General features: G+C 46.1%; 1 protein-coding gene across 1 annotated transcript in view; it reads left to right on the plus strand.

Moving 5' to 3' along the window:
• LOC109370046 overlaps window positions 1–8,096 on the plus strand; it is a 57,425-nt gene that overhangs the window by 2,216 nt on the left and 47,113 nt on the right. The window lies entirely within an intron of this gene.

The following is an 8,096-nucleotide window of genomic DNA, read 5'->3' on the forward strand; positions in this document are numbered from 1 at the left end:
TTTCCCCCCCAGAAAAGTTTAAAGAAAATCCTGGTAAAGCTCCCCTTTCACATGGCAGTTATATCACCCCTCTATTTTAGATGTCTCAATGTAAATCAATCCAAGTAATCAAACTGAGAAATGCATGTGAGCTGTTGTAGATCCCTCTGTCTCATCATAGCAATATAAAGCCTGTGGTGGTGTTATTTCATATTTCACAAAAAGACTCCCAAGATGAGTAATTGCTTACTAGCAAGTCGCCGAGGGATGCTGAAAGCAGCGTTCTGACAAAGGCCTGACGTACGCTGTCAAAGTGGTTGTCCCCATACAACTCGAAGAAGCCAAAGCGGATATAATTTCCACATAAGGCAGATTTGAGTGCAGAGTAACAGATGGAAACGCCCCTGAGTTTCAGCGGATAAACCTGATCTTCTGACAAAGTCCCAAGAGACAGGATCTGATTTACACCCAGACCGTGGCTGAGTCTATCAGCATGCACTCATCATCTCAACAGAGCTGCAACACACGGTTTTATAGTTGCTCACACTGCAACAAACCCTGGTTTTGATCCATTACCATGATGGTCTCTTGGGATGGCTGCTGACGTATATGCACAATAAAAACAAACCTCAAAAAACAAAGATGTCCATTACAAAAGCCTCTGTTTTACCAGTCACAGATGGGAATGACTTTTTAACTAAAATCCATGTTTAGAATGTAAAAATAACAGCTAACTGTAAATATTTGCTGTTGCACTACCAGGCTGTAGTGGCTTTTGGATCCAGCGTGGCTTTATCATTCTCGTGCTCCTCAGCTGCAGGCCCAACCTGTAGCTTGGGTTTGGAAACAGTGGGAACGGAGCCACAACAAGGCCTGTGGTGTAGGAAAGGAAGGTCACAGGGTTTTGTGAGGAGTGTTCAGGCTGACCGGAACAGCCTCATTCTTACGTTTTTTATGTGGATTCCTTTTACCAGGGGTGAGGGCAGTAACCATCCAGGCCGATTTTCTGCTGCAGCTAGACTTCAGATCAGAAGGGCCTTCAATGAACAGAACCCTGCTTTGCTGTGCTGCGACCCGTCTCCCATTTTGTGGCCGCTGGCTGGGATGAACCTCCCAACAGTTAAATCTGAAAGCATGCCAGGTTTGCAAAGGAAAGACTCCCCTCTTCCACCAGAAGCACTGCAGTGCAGATCAGCACCAGCTCCTACCAGCAGCTCTCATCCTGAATTAGGAGCACACAATACCCCGATACCACACCGGCTACTCCACACTCCTGCATGCAGCACCTGAAACCGCCTACATCACACAAACACAACCCTGGTGAGCAGCAAAATGAGTTCCCAGGGGGATTTCACAGCCAAATGCAACAGCTTATTCTGTGTGGTGAGGAGGTACCTCCCTTCCATGGGAACCTCCAGCCAGAACCCCGCACTGACAAAGCCCTTGCACTACCAGATGGAGCTGGGCACGCTTCTACTAGACAGAGAAAGACATGAAAGCAAAACAGGCTGGAAATAAATAATGATATCCATTGAGAACGTGGAGACCCTCAGTTCATTTCCTACCTTCCGGGGGTGATCTACCCACAGACTGATTCAGGGGAAGGCATCCTGAATCACCCTGTTAAAACCCTGCCAGTTTCACAAAAGCAGTCTGAGCTCAGTGCTGAAGTGTAGAAGAAGAAGGGTGAGACTGACACTCCTTCGTGGTCACTGAGACACCTGACTGGAAGCTGATGGTGCCCATCCACTGCCTTCCATGCTGAATTCGGGGCAGAGCTGTGCCCCACATTCCCTGTAGCACCAAAGCCCCTGAGAGCACAAGAAGACACAGGGATCAGGTGACTGAGAGCCATCAAGTCTATCTGTATCAGTTGTTTTACTCCTGCGGCCGCTGCACGCTGGAAGCACACAGATACCAGCACACACCTCCCAGACTAACCTACAGACTGCAGCAAGGTTTTGCTAAATGCCAGCACCAAGCTGCCCTGCCATGCCATGTGACATGACTGCAAATGGTCAGGAATACTGAAGAGACTTCAAGCTTATCCCATTCCAAACACCATCCCCAGGGACTTCAGGATCTCACATACAGCAGGCAGCTTGATCTCACTGTAGCCAAGGTACAAACCAAAGAAATGACTTGAACAAGTAGCTTCCAGGTATAAAAATGCCTTATGGGTTTGTAATGCCTAATGTTAGCAAAGCACAGAGGGAATGAAAGGGAGTGACTTTGTCTCCTCCCCTTCTTCCAAACAAAGAACAAACTGTCACTATTCTTGACACTGTCTCACATGTCTCCCATTCCTCATGCTGACCCCCACCCCAAATGAGCTACCTGCACAACATAGCATACACTGGGGCTACTGCAACATAAACTGCAAAGACTCCTTCAGCTCACACTATCTGTGCTTCAGAGCTGCTTCCTGAGAGGAGGTGATGCTGGACCCGACTGGGGCACATCTCCTATGTTTGCAGCCATTCCCAGCCACACAGCGGGGCTACGTGCATCGCCAGCTTTCCAGTGTACAAAGGCATGCAGGATTTCTGCTTATGCAGTTCCCACATCTGATCCTATACAGCCATCTCCTGCCCCTTGCCGTGCTGCCACAACCTGCCAGCTGCTGGCCCTCACTGACATCTAGCGTTCCCTGTGTGAGCTCCACGAGCAGCGGAAGCACTTTACCAGTGTTTATTTTATCTGACCTCAAGGAGTGCTCAGACTCTGCTTTCCAAAAGCCTCGCATCTACTCGTTTGCTGCTGAAAACACAGCATTAATTATTCAAGCTGTGAGTTACAATGAAACCAAACCCACGCTCCTTGCTGGCAGCACATGACTCGTTAATTCTGAGAAGGGCACTCGTGGTCCCTGGGAAGCCTCTGCTTAGTGGACCTAGCAGCAGCACTGTGCTGCAATGAGACTTAAAACCATCATTTTTCACAGAGCAATTTGCTAAATCGGGTCAAATCAGGCTATCCCAAAATGCTCCCAGCCGCAACCCACTCTAATACAGGGACAAGACTCACTTTCTCCAGCACGTTGCTCGGTTTCTCTGTGTGTTTCCATCTCAGATGCATTTTCTGACTCAAAATGGAAGAGAACCACAAGGTCAGTAACTTCTGCTCGTGCAGAGGTCTTGATGCCATTCTTCTCCTCCACTTCTGCTGAGCCTGCACAAATGAGCAGAGACCACAGAATTAATCTCATAATCTGAAGGCTTTGAGTACTAAAGTAACCACGTCTATATGCTGAGCTGCATCACACTCACTCTATCACACTCAGGAAGATCCCAGAGATGTAGCACGGACAGTGCTAATGGTCAGCACACAGCCACTTCGGCAGATCTGACACTAAAAAATGCATCAAAAGCAAATGCATGCAGCTGTGTGCCAAACCGTGCAGCCGCTGGTGTAACCTGGTGCTGTGAGAGGTGCCAACCAGGAGCTGCAACAGCTGTCCATCGCCGGGCAGCAGCTGGGCCTCTGTCCGTGGAAGTGCCATCGTCCTGCATAGGCAGCAGTGCTGGCTGCTCCCTCGCTGCATGCTGAGAGCTGCCCTGGCACGTGCTGCAGCGAGACACAGACACCTATATTTTCACATTTTTTCACATTTCTGCAAGTATGCAAAATAATGTTGCTTGTCTTGGGATGTGCTGGTGGATATATTATACCCTATGTGATGAAGCTGACCAAATTTTCATATATGTATCTTTATACATATATATATAGTCAAGTAAAATTAATTCTGCAATTCTCCATGTGTCAGAATGGATGTTTTCAACAAACCAGAGATAAAGGGACACGGAGAAGCTTATTTTTCATATCTCTACAATAAAGTAGTGCTTGTATGTTCTTCAGTGTAATTCCCGTTACCTGGAAGTACTTAAGCAAAAATGCCCAAGAGAAAAAAGACATCTACAAGGTTTCAGCTTTTACTGTTCCAAGATAATACTGGTGAAGCATGTTGAGTATTTCTGAACTCTTATTCCCACCAGGGACAAACAGAAGTATATGTCACCACACCAAACAGACAAGCATCCCCAGATCAGCAATGGAAAGAAATCATTACCATGTCTTCAGCAGTCTAGCAGCCCCTGTGCAGATCGATGCGTGCTTACATCAGTCTTCTGGCTGTATATCATTAAACTGACAGTGTCCCGTGAGAGAAAAATACGTACTGGGCGTACAGGAGGACACCCCCCTACAGACATGTAGTTTTTATTATTAAAACCCAAATCTTTAAAACCATTCAACAAAACGTAATACAAACTGCCATTGGATAACAGCATTTTTAATAGAAGCGACGCACCGCCGCTCCACCTGCATGGCTTTAGTTTGCACAACTGACACCAGCAGCACTTTCCCACAAGTCTTTCATGGCACTCCCACGAGCAATGAGCTGCTGCCGTGTTAGCAGTGATCACACGCAGACATGAAGATGCTCTGCTCTTACCGTGTGCTGCAGCCAGGCAATGCCAAAGTCCTGCCTGTGGCGCTGGAACCTTCGCATATCTGCACCTTCAGGTTTGCAACTCAACATACAGTCACTCACAGTATTGCAATGCATTCAAAAATACAGGAAAATGTACATTGACGACAACAGACAAATTACATTGTTGTTTGCTTTTTTTTTTTTTTTTGCATCATCATTCATTATATTCCTATTTTTCAACAGATGGTTGCCTAAAGCGCATGTTAGAAAGGCTTTTATTAGAAAACGCTGGCATGAAAATGCAGATTAATGCTTGTAAGTAGTGAAACAGTCAGACTTACAATGCAGATGTTATTGAAACATTCACAGCTTCAAGAAAATGTGCACAGCTGATAGCACTGACAGAGTCTAACTGTAACTTAGCAGAAAACGCAGCAGCTTCCTTCACATCCTGGCAAGAGGATCGATGGCGAGATGAGATCAGAACAGCATACTATGTTTTATTTAGAAAGCCGTAGCAATAAGTATTTGCCATCAATATTTTGCAAGCCTCATTTATGAGCGATGAGAGGCTTTGCAAGCTTACAAACTAACGTTCACCAAGAACATAAAAGGCAAACCCAAAGACATTTCCATGCAGAGGATGACTCTCTCACAGTCACTGCATCTCTGTCGCCTGCCACATGCATGGATACTGAAAGCTCCACGGAAAGCCCCGAGGTCCCCGGGCATTGATGCACACAAACCTCCGGCTGCTACCAGTGGGATCGTAGACAAACACAGGATAATAAATGGTTTCACAAAGGCAACTGCTCTGTCACAGCCAGAATTTACGATCAGAGCTACAGGAAATGGTGCTGTTGTGCGTCATGTGGCAAATCCTCCTATTGTAGCAACAGACTTACAATCAGAGAAGAGTTTGAGTTGGAAGGAACCCTTAAAGGCCATCTGGTCCAGCTCCCTGCACTGAACAGGGACACCTGCACTAAATCAGGTACTCAGAGTCCCATCCAGCCTGACCTTGAGTGCCTCCAGGCATGGTGCATCCACCTCATCTCTGGGCACCCTGTGCCACTGCCTCATTGCCCTCACTGCAAAAAACCTCTTCCGCATATCCAACCTAAATCTCCCCTCTTTTAGTTCACAGCCTGTGAACTCACATTTCCTGTGAGGGCACACTGCTGGCTCACGTCCATTTGCCATCCACCAGTACCCCAAGTCCTTTTTGGCAGGGCTGTGCTCTACCCTTACGTTCCCCAGCTTGCACTGATAGCAGGGCTTGCTGTGACCCAAGTGTCAAACCTTACACTTGGATTTATTGAACTCCATGAGTTTCCCCTGGGCTGGCAGTTCAGCCTGGCTGGGTCTCTGGATGGCATCTTAAGGGGAAAAGAGAAGCAGCAATCCAGGAGCAAACGGCAGGCATGAGGCACAGGCAATGGCAGCTGGGCTCTGGTTATGGCTTAGGGGCAGAGTCAGGACCAGAGCAGCTTTCAGCATCTCCCTCTCTTTCTAATGCATGGCCATCATTACTGGGAACTGATAAAAACTACAGCAGTGCAGAAGAGGAGAAACCAGAAGTGTAAGGGCACTAATAGTAATCTGGCTTCAGCAATGTACTTAAAGATACGTTGAGAATAAGATGCAGAATGTTTCAGGTATGTTACTCAGTCAGGCTGTACTTGACCCAGTTCTGGTCCCTGGGACACAACACTTCTGCTAGTGGAGACAAAACACAGCTGAGGCCAAATTCAGAGTGGCTCCAGAAATTAATTTAGCTCCAGGGACTACAAGGATCACGCATCTAATAATACTTCTGTTCTACTGAAAAAGGCACATTCCAATTCTGAGAAATATTCAGGCTACATATACCATCTTGTGAGCACATTTGGAGCATCACTGTTAGAGGTGAAAGACACTGAAGAACTCAGTACAAATGGTTGCTTTCCCTTTTTTTGGTCCAGTGACGTTACCTGCTCAGACTGACAACAGACAATGCCTGTAGGGATGGAGGAGAAAAAAGCAGGTTGCTTGTTGCACCGAAGGCTGTTATTTGCCCAAGTGATTACAAGAAGAATCACAAGAAGGAACAACATAAATATTGGGCATTATTCCAGCTACAGATGACATCTTTATCAACTGCCTATTAAACAAAAACCAAATAGACAACACTGGACAGCTGGAATATAAGGCTATTTTCACAGCACTGCATCCCTTCTGTGAATGCCAGCACATCACTGCTTTGCATACTTGCTAGAAGGAATTAATTCATGGTAATTGCATGCAAGGCAGCGAACAGGACAGACTGAGGTGTCATTCCTGCATACAAGTAACCTCCCTCAGCTGACCAGCTGTTTTGATGACAAGTGGTCAACTTTGGGGAACAAAGTAGAGACCACACAGAAGAGTATGCAGAAGCACAGAAAAAGGGAACACGTCCCATCTTGAGGAATACACATAGCATTACTCTAGTACTGATCAGACCTACCTCTATAACCAGGAATATTTCAATAATTATTTTTTTTATAAAACATAGGGCTACAGAAATTAGGCATACTATATATTTAGTGTTATAAAAAGCTTCCACATACATAATATTTAAAATATATCTTCAGTGCCAACAATATATTAGCAATATAGTATCTGACATAATAAAAATATATGCTTACTGGACAGGAACGATGTTGGGCTACGACAGGGGATTCTCCTTTGTGTGTGGTTTGTGCAGCTGGTACAGGTGGCTGCTCCCTCCTTCCCTTGGTTTCCCAACCATGAGCTGCTCGGGAACAGCCATTTTCCTTAAGAGTCCTCTGCAAAGCAGGCTGACGTGTTCTCAGCAGACACGTCTACGGGGCATAATCCAACCTTGGTATAAATTCACTACATGACCCTTCCTGTTTCCCTCTTGAAAGAAACAAATCAACAATTCCCCACAACAAAGCTCTCTGGGGCATTAGTAAGGATCAAGACTTGTATGAGTCATGCAACTGTCCTGTGGGATAAAGATTTTGCTACAGAAAACGTGGAACTACCCTGGCAGACATTTCTGATACTAACAGCAACCATGTAGGTGCCAATTAAACTTACTTGGCACTCTGTGGGTGCCAAGGCCCTCATGTGGGAACACAGCTGCACCACCTGTAAATCTGGAAAGCTTAAATAACTCCACAGAGTAGAAAACACTTTGCTTTTAACATCTAATGGAGGAATACAGATGTTCAAGTGATGCATCTAGGAAGCAGGTGCCAAACCACAGTGAAAAGACCATCACACACGGCCATGGTGCTGCTAGGTGCACAATGGAGAATTGCTCGGTGTCCCACAACATACTGGGACTGCAGGAGGTGGCTGGGACCAGAGCAGGTGTGACCTTCCTCTATCAGCCCTTATAAACCTACCTAGTCCTGCAACAACTTACCATCGTTGATCAGATTTGCTCTGTAGTTTGAAATTTACGTGCTACTCACGCTTTGCTCCTTTCTGACTAACCCTGGCACTGAGTTCCTCTAGTTAATGTGCTCAGGAATACCTCCACCAGCCTCAGCGTGGTGGCACCAGTGCAGTGAGAAGCAAGATCTCTGCAGAAATGGGGATGCTGGCTACATGGGCTGTCTGCTTAACATCCTAGGTACATTCACTGTTCATTTTTACAGATGGCCCTTGTAGATTCAATTTTTTTTTTTTT

This window comes from Meleagris gallopavo, chromosome 15, assembly GCF_000146605.3.
Source record: "Meleagris gallopavo isolate NT-WF06-2002-E0010 breed Aviagen turkey brand Nicholas breeding stock chromosome 15, Turkey_5.1, whole genome shotgun sequence".
In the NCBI taxonomy this organism is placed as follows: domain Eukaryota; kingdom Metazoa; phylum Chordata; class Aves; order Galliformes; family Phasianidae; genus Meleagris; species Meleagris gallopavo.